This window comes from Mercenaria mercenaria, unplaced genomic scaffold, assembly GCF_021730395.1.
Source record: "Mercenaria mercenaria strain notata unplaced genomic scaffold, MADL_Memer_1 contig_540, whole genome shotgun sequence".
NCBI classification, from domain to species: Eukaryota; Metazoa; Mollusca; class Bivalvia; order Venerida; family Veneridae; genus Mercenaria; species Mercenaria mercenaria.
Genome location: NW_026463421.1, coordinates 19,993 through 37,261, shown reverse-complemented (window position 1 = coordinate 37,261; position 17,269 = coordinate 19,993). Strand labels below are relative to the sequence as shown.

General features: G+C 38.1%; 1 protein-coding gene across 1 annotated transcript in view; it reads left to right on the top strand.

Moving 5' to 3' along the window:
* LOC128554572 (interferon-induced protein 44-like) overlaps window positions 1-17,269 on the top strand; it is a 53,953-nt gene that overhangs the window by 29,951 nt on the left and 6,733 nt on the right. The window lies entirely within an intron of this gene.

Below are 17,269 nucleotides of genomic sequence, written 5' to 3'. Positions count from 1 at the left end.
TGTCAAAGTAAGCTTACCTGATCCTTACACTTTGATATCCAAAATGGCAGTGAATGAATTTACAGGGAGAAATATAATAAATAGAGCCAAAGCAACGTTCTGATTAGTCAGTATAGCTTATAGCAATGCTCTGATTGGCTAGTAATATGACGCATTCTGATTTGTTTAATTCTCAAAGAAAGGCTAGCTTACTTGTTAAAACTTGTCAGTCATTTGTTTGGTTCAAAGCTGTTCCAAACTGGAATATCTATTTTTATTAGCTCGACTATTCGAAGAATAGTCTAGCTATTCTACTCACCCTGGCGTCGGCGTCGGCGTCACACCTTGGTTAAGTTTTTGCATGCAAGTACATACAGCTATCATTTAAAGGCATATAGCTTTGAAACTTATTTATTCTTTTTCTAGGTCAATTACCAACCTCACTGGGTCAAGTTCCATAACTCTAACATGTATTTTGAGCAAATTATGCCCCCTTTTGGACTTAGAAAATTCTGGTTAAAGTTTTACATGCAAGTTACTATCTCCAAAACTAATGCAGATATTGAATTGAAACTTCACATGTGTCTTTGGGGTTATAAAACTAGTTGATAGCACCAAGTCCCATAACTCTGACCTTCATTTTGGCCAAATTATGCCCCCTTTTGGACTTAGAAAGTTCTGGTTAAAGTTTTGCGTGCAAGTACATACAGCTATTACTAAAAGGCATATAGATTTGAAACTTATTTTTTCTTTTTCTAGATCAATTACCTACCTCACTGGGTCAAGTCCCATAACTCTGGCATGTATTTTGGCCAAATTATGCCCCCTTTTGGACTTAGAAAATCCTGGTTAAAGTTTTACATGCAAGTAACTATCTCCAAAACTACTACAGATATTAAATTGAAACTTCACATGTGTCTTCGGGGTTATAAAACTAGTTGATAGCACCAAGTCTTATAACTCTGACTTGTATTTTGGGCAAATTATGCCCCCTTTTGGACTTAGAAAATCCTGGTTAAAGTTTTACATGCAAGTAACTATCTCCAAAACTACTACAGATATTAAATTGAAACTTCACATGTGTCTTCGGGGTTATAAAACTAGTTGATAGCACCAAGTCCCATAACTCTGACATGTATTTTGGGCAAATTATGCCCCCTTTTGGACTTAGAAAATCCTGGTTAAAGTTTTGCGTGCAAGTACATACAGCTATTACCAAAAGGCATATAACTTTGAAACTTATTTATTCTTTTTCTAGGTCAATTACCAACCTCACTGGGTCAAGTTCCGTAACTCTTAACATGTATTTTGAGCAAATTATGCCCCCTTTTGGACTGGTTAAAGTTTTACATGCAAGTTACTATCCCCAAAACTAATGCAGATATTGAATTGAAACTTAACATGTTTCTTCGGGGTTATAAAACTAGTTGATAGCATCAAGTCCCATAACTCTGATATGTCCCCTTTTGAACTTTAAACTTTTTTGATATTTAACATTTTGGGTAATAATTTCCAGCTTTTGTGACAAGATTTCGAATAGTCGAGCTTGGCTGTCTTACGGACAGCTCTTGTTAATTGGCCAATCAGAATTAATAGGAATGACCATTGTTACTAAAAATACCCCAATGAAAAGTATATAACAGTGCCTTCATCAGACAAAATCATTCTGACCTCAGAACTGAAATCATGAAAAATAGCTCGGGAGTATTCGAGAATATGATGAATTCCTTCGCTGCTGACCTAAAGGAAGTGTGTCCAGTACATCACAAAGTATGGATTTATGAAGCACGTTTCAGTAAAGTGCATCTTGGGATTTCCACAGATACTTTTGTAGAATTATTAACAGCCTATATAAGAAACAGGACGAATTTAAATGTAGACTTCTCCATCATTCACACTGATGATCCATATAGGGACATGTGGGACAGTTTGCCTGGCGGTCATTATTTGTTAGACATAGAGTGTGCTTTACGCGACTTCCTGGGAGCTAAAGGGAGTCTCTATGTTAAGTACAAGGACATAACAAAAACAAGAATATAGAGTTCGATATGAATTACTCTACATGGGTATATATGCTCCGACAATACATGAGCAAATATCATCCGAAAATAGAACTCAAGTGGTGCGACTTGTCTGACTTGTTGAACTTGTTGCTGAATTGTATTGATCAATTACAAGAAATTTGTATGAAAGACAGGCTAAAGAGGCAGTTTTAAATAGTATAAATGATGGATGTGTTACCATTGGATCTCTGTAGAAAATATTTTCTGACTGTGTAGAAAGACCGTATATACCGTTATATTACATGTTGGACTATGAGCCGTATAGCTCTTAGTAAAATAACAGCACAAATTTTTTCCCAAGGATGCATAAAACAGTGGTTAAAGCAAAAGAGCACTTTTATATCTTTTAAAGACACTTTGATCGATATGATACGTTTTCATCAGATGAATTTGAATATTGAGGCGATCAGTGAAAGTGACTGGATGACTTGTATTCCTGAGAATGAGGAAATAGCGCTTTATGTCAACGATGTGATACGAGGTGGTGGCCAAGAATTTCAATACGATTGGTTTCCAGTCCAAGAGAAGAATAATAAACATGATTTAATTTTACTTACGAAATCTGTAGATATCACTGGTGCAATTCTTCATTTAGAATTGCGAGAGACACTTATTGAGAAGCATGATATCACTTTGTGAAAACGATGTTGAATAAATAAAATACAATAAACAAATATGTTGTTTTATTTGTGTACACCACCACGGCTACCAACGCTTCATCATATATTTCTGTCAACTCAAATTCGAATGTATAGGTTATAAATAACAAAGACATATTGTTCCTTCAATCTTTTATTGCCAAAGCTTGTATCACTAATACAGACTACATGTATCAACTAAAATAAGACAAAATAAAGTCATCATTCAACTTCTTGCAATGCACACCAAACGGTTTTAAAATGTCCTTCATTTTTCGTCCAGAACAACGGTTCATAATGTAATATACGCAATATAGCCCGCATATATTTGAATCTGTATCCTGTATTTGACTGAAGTTCATCCAGTAACGCTTTTTTAACACTTGCTCAAAATGAAATTTGTAGTGCTCTGGTCTATTACCTAGTGAATCGAAAAATTCGTCGGGTCCTCTCTTAGGAAAATAAAAGGCCACCCAATGTTTTCCTGATCCCTGGCTCGTGTCTGTATTTGAAATGACGTATTGTCCCCTACGGATTTGAAGTTGATCCGCAGCACATATTGTCACAGGGTACTCTTTTAACATTTCCTCGAGCTCATAGTTATTCATTTTAAAATGTATAGGTGTTCCAATCCATAGTACCTTGGGTCATGCTTTCGCGATATTTCTTACGCCGTGGGCTGTCGAAATCATGACTCATAGTTGTGTCCATTTTATCCATATGCCGCTTCAGATCACTATGCTTTCGTGACCGTCTTATTTCCGACCTAGCAATATCAACCGCTTGGGCTACGGGTGTCACAAGTTTTGCTACGGGAAGATCTTCCCCTTTTTGCTCTTGTTTCATTGCTTCCCTTTCTTGCTCCTCTTTTAATTCGGCCATTTTCCTAAGATGAGCACCGCTACCCACGATGTAACGGCCCATATGATCAGGCGTACGTATCCGTCCCTCAAGTCTTTGAAGTGTTGATACCATTTTTCTGGGTCCGGTTTATCCGGTACCCATTGTTCTTGTTTATAATCGTATACCTCTATAGAGCCCATTTTGGCGTGGTGAAAGTTAAAGCACGCCAATCCTTCTTACAATGTTCATTCTTCATCATCCAGTTCTTGATCGTCATCAGCTTCTTTATTATCACCCATTGAATATTCTTCTTTGCTTTCATGATCGGGCCACAACTCAACAAAAAGGTCTTTTCTAAATGCAATGGCTTGTCGAATAGATTCTTTGACAGTCATGTCGTGCTGACTTCTTAGTTTCTTAGCCGACTGTAGAATCTGCTACTTAGTAGGATCGTTTTGTAGCTCATAAAAGTCAATTAGAAATCGGGCATAATTTTTTCTCAGTCTCTTTCTTAATTGAGGCAATTCGTCATTAGCAGTGCGACGGAAAGCTTCTTCAAAAGTGAGCCCTTGTTCTGTATAGATGTTAACTTTAGCTCTAAATTGTTCTTTAATAGATTGTCTGAGAGTATCCTGAAAACGCTTATCCCAAATCTCACGACGTGATCGCTCTTCTATAATCTCAACTTTTCTACGTTTACCGGGAGGTCACTTGATCAAAGATCGTTTCTATACAAAGCTTGTGTCATTATCCCTATTTTCTGTTTCATCATCACTATCATCATCATCATCATCATGGTCATCATAATCCTCCTCCTCCTCCTCATCTTCATCCTTGTCATCATTTTTGTCAGATAAGTATCCTTCTCCATTGAAATAGTCTTCTGGTTTATATTCATCATCTGTTCGTTTTCTCTTTTTTGGATTGTTCACGGTGTTGTTCTGGGGCGCTCGATTTTAAGTCTATTACCAAATAACCATGCGGTCTTGATGTCGCTCGTTCAAACCGTTTCATAAAAATGTTACTAGACGAAGGGTAAATTCTTCTTGCCAATGTAGCTACTTATTGTCTGTCAATAGGATCATTAAATAGCACCAGATACTGCGTATTCAAAGCGATATCCCTACAAGCTTTGCCTTGAGGGAACAAATTTTGGGTGAGATATACGACAGATATGTTCCTTAGGTGACTGCCCATGGTAAAGAGATCAGCAATTCTTTGATCGCATTTAGCTTCACTCATCAAGTCGTCAAAGACCAACAGGTTCCTTTGATTAACATTTATGTATTGGGAATCATTCAAGTAGTCTGGAATACTGTGTACAAATTCGACCCCGGGGATTTCACGCTGAAGTTCATCATACAATGGTTGCCATTGTCCAAAACACCATATGATACGCTGAGGCTGAGGTCTTACAAGATTTGATAATAACAGTTTGCTTGTCCGTTCAGTTTTTCCACTACCACTTGGTCCTGAAGCGACCATAGAAAATAGATGTTGAAACGTCGTCTCTCTTGAGATGTCCCATGTTTGTAATGGCGGTGAAAAACTGTCAGTGGCTTCGTCATTTCCGTGGACATAACGTTGATGTCTCCGCATGTTGTCAATCCTGGAGAAAGACTGATGGCAAACAGGACACTGATGCATTTGTGAAACCGATGAAAGTTATATATCTTTTATCAAAAAGACACTGCTTTATTCTGTTCTGTTAGCCATTCTTACGCTTTCTTGGGGCAGAGGAGAAGGAAGAGGAGGAGGAGTGGAGGAGTGGAGGAGGAGGTAGTGGAGGAGGAGGAGGAGGAGGAGGAGGAGGAGGAGTGGATGAGGAGGAGGAGAGGAGGAGGAGAGGAGGAGGAGGTAGTGGAGGCGGAGGAGGAGGAGTGGAGGAGTGGAGGAGGAGAAGGAGGAGGAGTGGAGGAGGAGGAGGAGGAGGTAGTGGAGGAGGAGGAGTGGAGGAGGAGGTAGTGGAGAGGAGGAGCGGAGGAGGAGGAGCGGAGGAGGAGGAGAATGAGGAGGAGGAGGAGGAGGATGAGTGGAGGAGGAGGTAGTGCAGGAGGAGGAGTGGAGGAGGAGTTGTTGGTATATATAGTAGCTCGTAACACCTTCAGTCATGATTAAATTTACTTTTGACTTATACGACTTATATATGATTTGTGCGTGTGATCCCTCAGTGACCAATCAGAATGCGTCATATCACTAGCCAATCAGAGCATTGCTATAAGCTATACTGACTAATCAGAACGTTGCTTTGGCTCTATTTATTATATTTCTCCCTGTAAATTCATTCACTGCCATTTTGGATATCTAAGTGTAAGGATCAGGTAAGCTTACTTTGGCATATTTCTCGCATGACTGATCTGACTTCCGGTTTAAGTTTATTGCCTTATAGTACTTATCGAGACCTTTGGTTAGATACCATACACGCTTAGCTTTTGTTTAATTATGAAGGAGTTAGCCGGGTTTTAACGCTTGAGTGATTTTGGCTCATTATTCGGTTCCTTTTGGAAATACGATGATCAAAGTATACATTTTCCGAATCTTCTTGAAGAGATCTTTCCAACGATACCTCACTTGACCAGGTTTGAGTCTGGGAACGCGCAGAAATGATATTTTACGCATGATTGATTTCACTTCCGGTTTGAGTGTACCAGCTTATAGTATTCGTCGAGACCGTCGGTTAGATACCCAACATGCCTAGGTTATCTTAAATAGTAAAAGCGTGAAGCCGGTGTTTCCGGATGAATGATTCCGGTTTTAACCTCAATATCTGGAAATTAGATAGAGGTAGACCCATAATAGTATATATTTTCCGAACATACTCGAAAAGATCTTTCTAACGGTACCAGTCCCGATCCTGTACGCTGACTTTGAAATTTAATGACTTCATTTCCGGTTGGCACCTAGGTTACGGTAAAGTGCACTCTATAGGCTTTTCAAAAATGTCAGATACCCAAAATGTAAAAATGGACCCTAAAACTTCTTCTTTTTGATGATTTTTAAGCAGCTTTCTCAAAAATTACCTAACCGGTTCTAAAACTCTAGTTGGGCATTGAAAATGTTGGCAAATAATTTAGAAAACTATCAAAATCTTCTTTAACATCATATTATTGATGGTATAAAAGAGGCACTAACACTCGAGTTCCCAGTCAGGAAATTTAATGTGTTTTCCCCATACTTGCTCCGATAGGCATCGAGTACTTTGTCACGCGTGAATTCCAAGTCAGGAAACTTAATGAGTTTTCCACGTGTATTCAGAGAGGCAGAAAGTGCTTTATCACGCTTCAGCGCTATTCCGGAAAAGATAATGAGTTTACCACATGGACTCAGAGATGCATACCTTTGAATACCAAAGCTCAACCATCAAAGACTCGTTTGATTAATGACCATCGCTATGGGTATACAGTACCTAATAATAGTTGCACCGAGGTCGGAAGTTCATTCTAAAATTAGACTATGAGTTCATTTGAATGACCTCTTGTTAAAACAGATACATGGTCATTTACTTAGTGGACGCCTAGAAGGAAACATCGTAAGCAAAAAAAGTAGCCTTTTATTTTCAGTTAACGTTACTTCTAATGTAGCTTTCTTAAATAAAGCTTTATGTTTTTAATTTAAAAAGTGATACATATTTTACTTCAGATTAGTAATGTTCTTTGCTTTTTAATATAATCTGTTTTAATTTAAAATAAATGCATTTGTTCATTTAAATCTGAGATGAATTAATACGTTTAAGTATAATTCATATTCTGTTTGATTTTCTTGTAATGGTTTATTTTCGTGATATCTCCCCGTCTAGGGCTGAGCACCTGACCCTCAATGTGCGCGACCATGCCCTAGATAGGTATACGAGTCAGCTCCGTATACTTCTGGGAGACATTTTCTATTCATAGTACATAAAGTCCTTTACAGCATGACAGTCATAAAATAGATTTATAACGATCGTTTCTATTTATAACATTGTGAAGTCATTCTTAAAATAGAAAGATGATGTCATTCTAAAAATAGAATTCAAAATGGCCGCCGCGCATGCGTACTGAGTTCATTACTTATATGCAAATGAGTTACTATAAATAGTAACTAGGTCATCCAAGATGGCGCCCGTTTGTTTACACACAAACCGTCCCCTATACTACTACCTGTGATCAACGATTTAACATACTTTGTAACTTTGTATTTGTAATTTCATACATGAAAAAGGTAAATTTTATATTGGTGAATAGTTTTCCTTGCCAGTTACCTTATAATTTCGTTATCATTTGTTGGAATTTTATTGTTCACTGATTACATAACATATCTAATGTCAATGATTCATTGAAAATTTTTTAGATTAGCTTTAAATATTTTCTTCAAATGTAGAAAATCCCATCACATATATTTGATTTTACTAAAACCATAAATTGATTATGTATACTGAGTTACATCAAAATTAAATGTTATACAGTAACATTCATTTTTAGCGGCAGTACACATTTATTCCGTATTTAGTTATCCAATTTTAAATGTTATTTCAAACTTGACGCATAGTATTGTTATTTTTTTTTGGTTAATATTTTAAAAAATTCAAAGAACACGAATTTATATAATTGTCTTAAATAACAATTGAACAGCATATAGAACATGGACTGCATAAGGGCCATACTTTCGTATATTTCCGCGCCTTTAAAAACTTACCATTTTTAAAGAAATGATACATATGAGACATATATTCGATCGTATGCATTTGCACTAATGTCTCAATGCTGCAATTTCACGTAACTACGTTAAACGTAATTTTCAACAGTTGTTTATATTAATGCTGGCTCGCCTCGGCAAGACAATATTACGATATGTCTTAACTATGAAAACTGCATAAAACGCTGAACATCTGCAATTCCTGGCTCAGTTCCTTCAATTACGAAGAGCATGTCAGCAACCCAAAACAAAATGGCGGTCCATTTACAAGAAGTGACCAGTCGATTGCTGGCTTACAAAAAAAGCCCCATAAGGCCGCGGCCATCTTTAATGAACAAAAAGAGCTCAAAGACACGCAAAGGACCAATCTATCGCAAGTAGAATATTACATCAATAGCTTCTCCCTTATTGCAAAAATGAGCTTAACAGTTAGTGAAACTTGTGGTAACTGAGCCAGCTGAGCACTGAGAAGTTTGCATATTTGAAACAAATGCTATCATGATCTCAACACTGGAAATATTTTAGGGCCTGGATACATGTTTATATTCAATTTTAGACAGAATGAGAAAAATGTGACATTCAGTGGAATCACTGACATTTTCCACCATTTTGACCTCAATTTTGATTTGATCTTTACTAATTTATTTTAGGTCCATAGTGAAACAAGTTATTTCAACTTGGATAAATCACTCTCGACACCTCATTCCTGATTATAGCCATCGTTACGAGTGTATGAGAGGGGAAGACTGTTTCCTTTTTAATGCTGAGCGCCAAGCAAGGGAATTTCTCGTACCATTCTTATGTCTTTGTCATGACGCAGCCAGAGATTGAACCCACAATCTTGTGTACTATAAACGTTCATAGACCCTTTTTCGATGGCACATCACTTTGAATTCCATCCCTGCCCTCTCTTAGCAAAAGCTAACCGAGCCACTTTCTAGCTTTTTTTTGAAAACTGTCCTTGTTTCTTTTAAAATGGCATTCATGTTAAAGGGAGACAACTTTTTGAGAATATTTCAAGTATATAGTCGTACAGGGCAATAAGGAAAAACAAGTATTGGACAGGTAGATTGTTGGGGAAAAAAATTGTACGGTAATATATTTCTAAATCTCCATTCACATAAACTTGTAAATGTTATGTTTACGTAAATTATATGTAGTGACTGATCTTCTTTTCAAATATGAATTTTGGGTCAGAATACCTTTAAGCGCCCTGTGGCAATATCCTGTTGTAGAAGGTAGAACATACGCCCTGACCTAACTGTTGACATAACAGGCTTAACCGGATATTTTGCTGTTGATAAATAAAAAATGTCACCCACGTGGGTTATCTGAAACTTCCATTTTTTGCTGTTGCTCAAAGATGAAAACAGCGCATGTGCTAATTTATATGTACACATCGCCTTTTTTCTTATATGGTCAAATTTCTCGATGTTTTAGTGACACACGAAGAGACCAAGGACATCAACACATTGGCTACCGTGGCCGAGTGGTTACGCTGATTTAATTAATTGTCCCTTATCAATGAAGGTTCGAAACGTCGCGCTTTAAGTGTATAATTCTACGAGGGTCCTGCAAAAAGTTCTAATGGGCTTCCGTAGTTTTATCCCAGGTATTTTCAAAACGCTTCATTGCACTTGAATAGTGTGTCCAATAGCTAACAGTATCCGTTTATTTCGCGCTAATTGTTTTTCGAATGACTGAGTTACTTCAAATTGAAATACATGCAGTCATATACACAAACCAATTTACTTGTCACATTGTAAAATGGACGAAAATACTGACATTCGTAGCTATATTAAATGCCGCATTAGGCTTGATATAGATTCAAAGCAGATATTTGATGAATTTTATGGTATATATGGACATCAGGCCATTTCAGTGCGCACAGTGTTTCGGTGGGTCAGAGCTTTTAAACTGTCGAAGATGATACCCGTTCTGGTAGGCCTAAAACCTCTGTTACCAAGGCAATCATCGCTTCTGTAAAAGCTGTGGTCGAACAGGATGCGCGATTGTCGGTGAATGATATACCCAGTTGTATTGGTATATCAGAAGGCAGTGTGCAAACAATTCTGAAAAAGCGTTTGGACCTGAGAAAGATTTGCGCTAGGAGGGTACCTCATTAACCCACTGAAGAGCAAAAGAAACAACGCCTTAAATGTGCCCTGGAACTTTTGAAAACATACAAAAGCTGTGATAGTCGGGTTATTTCTAACTTGCTAAAAAGTGACAAAACCTGGGTGCACATGTTTGAGCAACAGAGAAGGGCTGATAATAAACAATGGAAGCAAAAAGATCAAAAAACGCCCTTATATTGCCAAGAGACCATAAGTTCGAAAAAGATGTACGCAGTTTTCTTCAATTTTAGTAGGCCAGTCGTTCAAGTACCTTGTCTATCTGGTCATACAGTTACTCGACGATTCTACAAGAACTCTGTACTGAGGAAAGTGAAAATGTTTTACAATAAGAAACGTTCAAGCAAAGGATGATCAGGAGTCCATCTTATACACCTCTCACAAGTGCGAAGTTGTTAAGTCATTATTGGCTTCTGAAAAGTTGGAAGTTGTAAACCATCCGCCATAGTCACCTGACCTGAGTCCCTGTGACTTTTTTATTTCCAAGGCTTAAGACAATGCTTTCCGGAAAGAAATACAAGTCCAGAAGTTCTCTTGGCAGCGCCATTTATCAGTGTCTCAAACAGATATCAAAAGATGACTATTTATCTGTTTTTCGAGATTGGGTAATAAGTTTACAAAAATGTGATTCGGTAAGGGGGAATAAGAATTGTAATAAAAATAATTTTGCGAAAACGTAGCACTTAAGAAATCCGAACCAGGACCCTTCTATCACTGAAGGAAGCCATTCAGCCAGTGGTTCGTCACAGGTACTCGCCTTAACTTAAATATTGATCGGAGTGAAACATTCCTCCACTATGAAAAGATGGAAATCTGTAAAAAACGTTGTTCCTTTTGAAGCAGGAAATGCAACCAAGCAGAATAATAACAGACACGGTTTGATTAAGTCTGTTCCTGAGAGGTTTTCTCTATAATTGTGTTGGTGTGACGTTAAACCAAACAAGAAGCAAAGACAAAAATATATGTTTAGAGGAGTGAAGATTAATACCTTGTATTTTCAATACAAGGACGTAACGTACGTCGACGCGCCGGTAAGTCGTCTGCTGCAGGAACGCGCCATAATGGACGCCAACGCTTTCCAACATGTCCTTTATATACTGCAATGGTTCATCATGTCAAATAAATTGTAATTGGTACAGCTTCAGTGTAGTCTTAAAGTCACATGTACGTTCCTGGTACGCAACATTGCTGCTTGTGTAAGGCCATCATTTCCGGTGATTAGGTCCGTGATAATACCAAGCTTCCACTGGTTTCTCGGTGCGTCGTCGTGAATTTGTACGACATCACCAACTTCGACCGTCTGTATGTCTCACTGTTACATCATAATTGTCCGGGGATAATTGGTGATCTTCTTTCCAGGTTAATTTAGCAATGTATCGTTCATCTTTGAAATCAGTGATGTTCTTCTGGCAAGTTCCAGTAAACTTGAAGTAGAGACTCAAGCTTCCAGAACCTCTATATGTTGTAAATAATGTGTAAACCGGTGATGACATTCATGACATACTGTGCTGATGGCTCACTACTGGTGGCCTGAAGTGGACCGGACAGGTAGTATCCTATTTTAGATTTCACAGCTGTCCCTACCTTCAACAACTTTGTTTTAACGATGTCTTGTACTTATCAGCTCCAATCAAAAGTGAAATATCAAATGGACCATCCTCTGTTACTGGGTAAACCAGCTTCACATCTCGTAGTTATGGAAGTGAGGACACGACACGCTGCAAGTTTTGCAATAGAACAGATATTGTAGGGAACACCAGGACGTTGATTGGTATCTTGGCACTGCATTCTGTTAGCAGGTATACTGTCGCTGTTTCAATATGTCTGACCTGTCCTGTGAGGAGTAATCAATGGTATGTATTACTTCATTTCCGATACGCTGTAGCTTGTCTGCAAGCTCTTCTTTAATTACCTCTATATATGCCCTTGTCAAACAAGATATTTGCATCGTGGATACGTCTCCCATAACTATATTTCGTAATAGCGGTCTTATGAAGCACATCAGGTTTGAATGCAAGATAGCCGACTGCTCTATTGAACTGGTAATGGGCTGGCCGGGAGTGGCAGGTTTGAAGGGTGATATTGTTGGATCATTGATATACTTTTCACTCTAACCCTTATCACAGATGCTTGAATGATGCTTCCTTTGACAGTGGCGGCGCCGGAAGTTTGAATGGCAAGATGACACCTGGTGATTTCTTAGACAATTAAAACACATGTATTTTTCTTTTAACAGTGTCTATTTTTCCGGCAAAAAGAACTTACTAGTATCTTGGTGCAGAAAGTGGCACTGTGACCATCACCACAAAGCGGACAGGACGTTCGTAAAGTTTTGCGATCATGTTGTTTCCGTTTTCTCTGCACACAGCCTGGCTTATTACTTTGTACCTGTATGGAACGTAGCAGTCGATTCATAAACTTCTAAGGTGTGGATAGGCAGGACAACTTCAATGATGGTGATCTCTTTTTCAGCGCTGCTCGCAAGGTCGGTAGATGCCAGTGGCTATCACTATGGTCACGTGTAATGTTGCGTCTAAGTTCCGCCGGAAGTTTTCCTTTAATGTACGGAACTAGTAGGCTGGCATTGATTGAGTTATTCAATGCCTCTGATGTATCACTCTAGTTTGTCGGAAAAGATTTTAATGCTAGTGTGTGTGTTCGGGTTTAACGTCTTTTTCAACAATTTTTCAGTCATATAAACGACGGTTTTAATGCTAGATAATTTGTTAGTCGGTCGGGGTAAATCCATCAAAGCCTGCATATAAGCATCTACTATCATATGAGATGGACCGAAACGTTCTTGAGTAGTGATCTTAAGTAGCTAAATATCTGCACTTCAGAAGGTGACGAGTTGCGATGCTCGCCAGACTTAAAAGAATCCCCAAACGCCTGACAGTCTAATATATTACCACTGAATGTAGGAAAATTTAACTTAGTTATGAAACTGAATTTCTGTCCTGTACTTGCGCTCCGGCTACTCCCTTTTCTGTTCAGATCTTCTGGCAGTTGCGGCCTGGTACGCTGTTTCTTGTGCGCATGAAAGTTCCGTATCTGAATTTGAAGGTTTAGCATCGAACATCTCGTTCTTAAAATCTTCACCGTCTGTTTGTGTCAAAATCTTCTCAGTTGTCGCTTCCAACATCTTATGCTTTACTTCTATCGCCGGAAGTATTATTTCAAACTCGCCGGAATTTTCATCGTTTTCTTCGAGGCCTTAATTTTCTGCAAATAGCGAACAGTTACAGCTTTCTGGTCATCCCATGTCTGTTTAAAATTCTGCAGATTCATTTCGGTTTTTGTTACGGCACCAACAATGTTAAGAAGAGTGAAGAATAACGCGTTGTATGTGCGTGTGTGCGTCCATGCGTGTATGTGTGTGTGTGTGAAAACCGTTTTCTTCTTTTTCTGTGAAGATCATTTCCGCTTTTGTTGTAGCGCTGACCAAGTTTGTACTGTTGTTGTCATGACATGTTGCTTGGCACAGTGTACGTGTTCACTATTGCATTTACTAAAATCTTATTTGCTTTGAGGGGAGTTTTTTATGTCATTTATAGAATCTGCCCGTTGTTTCAATAAATGTAACAAAATCTTTGATAGATTCTTTTTTGCAGAGTCCGGTGCTTCCTCAATTTCACCCATAAGTGTAGCCAGGGATAAATTGCTGCATTTAGGATTGTACCAATAGAGAATGCCATCCACTGTTCTTTCAAGTGTTTCTCCCTGCTTACTGAATGTTGGGCATTTAAGGACATAATACTCAACAGTTTCTGGAGTGTTACATTGGACAAGTTTTTGATAAGTTTTTGTCAATCTTTGTCCAGTGATTTTTCAGCCTACTATGACTGCACAGCAGTTGATTTATTATTATAGAGAAGTTTCTTCTGTTTTCTTCACCTATACACGTGTCGGATTCTACGCTGACAAAACTGTCTTGAATTCTGTTTTGACTGATAATGTGTAATTGAAGTTCCATTTTAACCACTTTTTCTTTCATGACATTTACTGCTTTCCTTGCATCTATCATTCCAGTCTCCTCTTCTGCGTCTGATTGCTGCCAAGTTTGCCTGTTTATCAGCCAGCTCATTACCTGTCAAGTTCTTGTGCCCTTGGATTCAATATACTTCTTTTTGATTTTGTCTCCCTTCATTTTAGGTAAGTATATTTGATGTCAGAGATTGACTCAGTTTAATTTATTGGTACTTCCTTGCAAAATACTGACAGGATAGCAGCCTGTCAGTCAGTAGGTATATGAATTTTTCTTTGTGTAATTGTTTTCACAAGAACAATAAATTCCAGTGCTATTTCTATTCCAACTATACTAAGTAAACTTCAATATTAAGTAGGATGATTGTTGAACAGTAGCCTCACAAAACACTGCTGCTTCTGTCCTGTTCCAGTAGGGCCTGGGTTTCCAAGTGCAGAACCGTCACTAAATGCCAATATGGTGTGGCTGTCACAAGCATCTACGACTGGTTTGATATTTTCAAATTGCATTTCTTCATTTTGTTCAAATTCATCTGTATTGACATGTCGTTCTTGATAAGCCATAGTGTTCCCAGAAGTATTCAAATTTTCTTTCTATATTTTTCAACTTGATCGTACCCCACAGCTCACTGAATATTGTCATGTGAAGTTGGAATGAAGTTGGTTTCTCTGTGTAACTTTTAGTATCTTATAGCAACTCGCTGAACTCTACCTTCACTCGTTGAACTCTACCTTCACTGTAGCCCGCCCGCTTAGCTCAGTAGGGAGAGCGTTGGTCTACGGATCGCGGGGTCGCGAGTTCGATCCCCGGACGGGGCGTATGTTCTCCGTGACGATTTGATAAAAGACATTGTGTCTGAAATCATTCGTCCTCCACCTCTGATAATTCATGTGGGGATGTTGGCAGTTACTTGCGGAGAACAGGTTTGTACTGGTACAGAATCCAGGAACACTGGTTAGGTTAACTGCCCGCCGTTACATGACTGAAATACTGTTGAAAAACGGCGTTAAACCCAAAACAAACAAACAAACTACCTTCACTGTGTCTTTTCCGGAATTCGTATACCTCTTTCGCCTGGCTCCATTTCATGTAAAGATCCAACGGAATGCAGTTAGTGAGGATCTCTAGTGCCTCTGTACTTGTACTGGACAAACAACCTGATGATTTTATCCTGGCGCTTCTCTAGATTTATTGTATTTACAAGAGTATCGCAATGCGGAGCTATATACGCCAGAAGGTATGACCTTTGCCCACCAAGTGTGACCTTGGCCTTCGTGCTCTGCACGTCAATTTTTGTTGTGAACATTTTGTGTCAAATTTCTTTAAAATCCTTCAAGCAGTTCAAGAATTACAGCTGTTTGAATAATTACAGCTCCGTAATCAAAAACTGGCAGTACAATACATTCATATAGCCTCATATAGGCTGTCTGAGTGCATTCAGCATTTTGAGTAACAAGCATGTCAATATTCTTCAGGGCTTCAAATCCAGCGGCTGTTTTCTCCTTAATATGTTGATCAAATGTATGGTTGCCATCTCTAGTGAATCCTAATACCTTGTTGCGTTTCAACTCTTCTACTGGCATAGATAATACAATGTCAATATAATGCCGTAACGAACGTCGACAGGCCGGTAAATCGTTTGCTCTGGAAAGGCCCATAATGGATGCTCCATTATCCAACAACATTAATACAGCCACCAGGCATATTTTGACGACCTCTTAGAGTGGACTTTTCCTGCAAGTGTTTATTTACATGTACATAACAACTTTCTGCCTTAAAACCGCACACTTCTCTTCTTCCTTACGTTAATAATCCCATCTAGGTTTTGAAATCATATCTGCTTCGCTCAGATCCAACGAATCATCTGTGGCCAGTCAAGGCTTTTAAATATGAGAGGAACGTTTCAAAATCATAAATTCTCCTAAACAAAATATACCACTATGAGTTTCGATTGCAAACTGCAAGTTCGTCGAAGGTACAGGACGTGATAGAAAACCCGATTGATTGCATGGTAAAAAAGGAAATAATCCGACTTGTTCAAACGATAATTAACTGTAGCTGTTGAAACCCAGCCCTTTAATCATCTGTCAATACTTACCTAAAATAATCGCCATTTCCCTCAACAATAACAGAAGACAGTCAAAGTTGTCTGGATTACATAAGAAACGAAACGACAGTGGTAGACGAATTTGAAAAAAAGCCATTCAGATCCAAGTGTTAAATTATGCCATGCTTAAACACGACCCTTTATAAAGCCGTTATAGTCTCATCTGTTTTGATTTACCTCATTTAAAGCATATTTTTCAAATAATCGGTGATTTTGGAATAGTATATAGCACGGATTGATGAAACAGTTGTATTTTGAGCGCTGATTTTGAACCGGCTAGAAAGACAGAAAGTTAAATAAAATAATTAGCGTTAAATAAAATAATTATATTTCTAGCTGTCAGTGCAGGAATCAGTACCTTTCGGCCAAACTACACAACTTCAACCATTGTATAAAAAATATTTAAAATCGTCAGTTTCACAAGACTAATTATATTGTTTCATGTACTTACATAATGACAGGGATCGTTTTGTCTAGTCACCTTTATTTTCATAACCACTACTTCATAATATTTTGTCTGATTTTCTGTAAACTAGATTATAACTCTGGACTCCTCGATTGTACGGTTTAGTTGATATTTCACAATTACATAGAATGGCAGATAACAATTAATGAATCAAAGAATGTGGAGTAAAGGTATTCTGTTAATATGTATTATTCAGCTTCACTGTAGACAGACTGTTACCTAAATATGTAAATGTATTACTTAGTACACATTTTTTTTATAGTGCACAATATGCTGTAGTGTATGAACTGTTTTAAAGCGCTTTCAATTTACTGAAGGTTATATCTCTCAGATTTTCACAGAGTATAAACAATGATGATATAAAGACTTTGGTAGGAAAGAC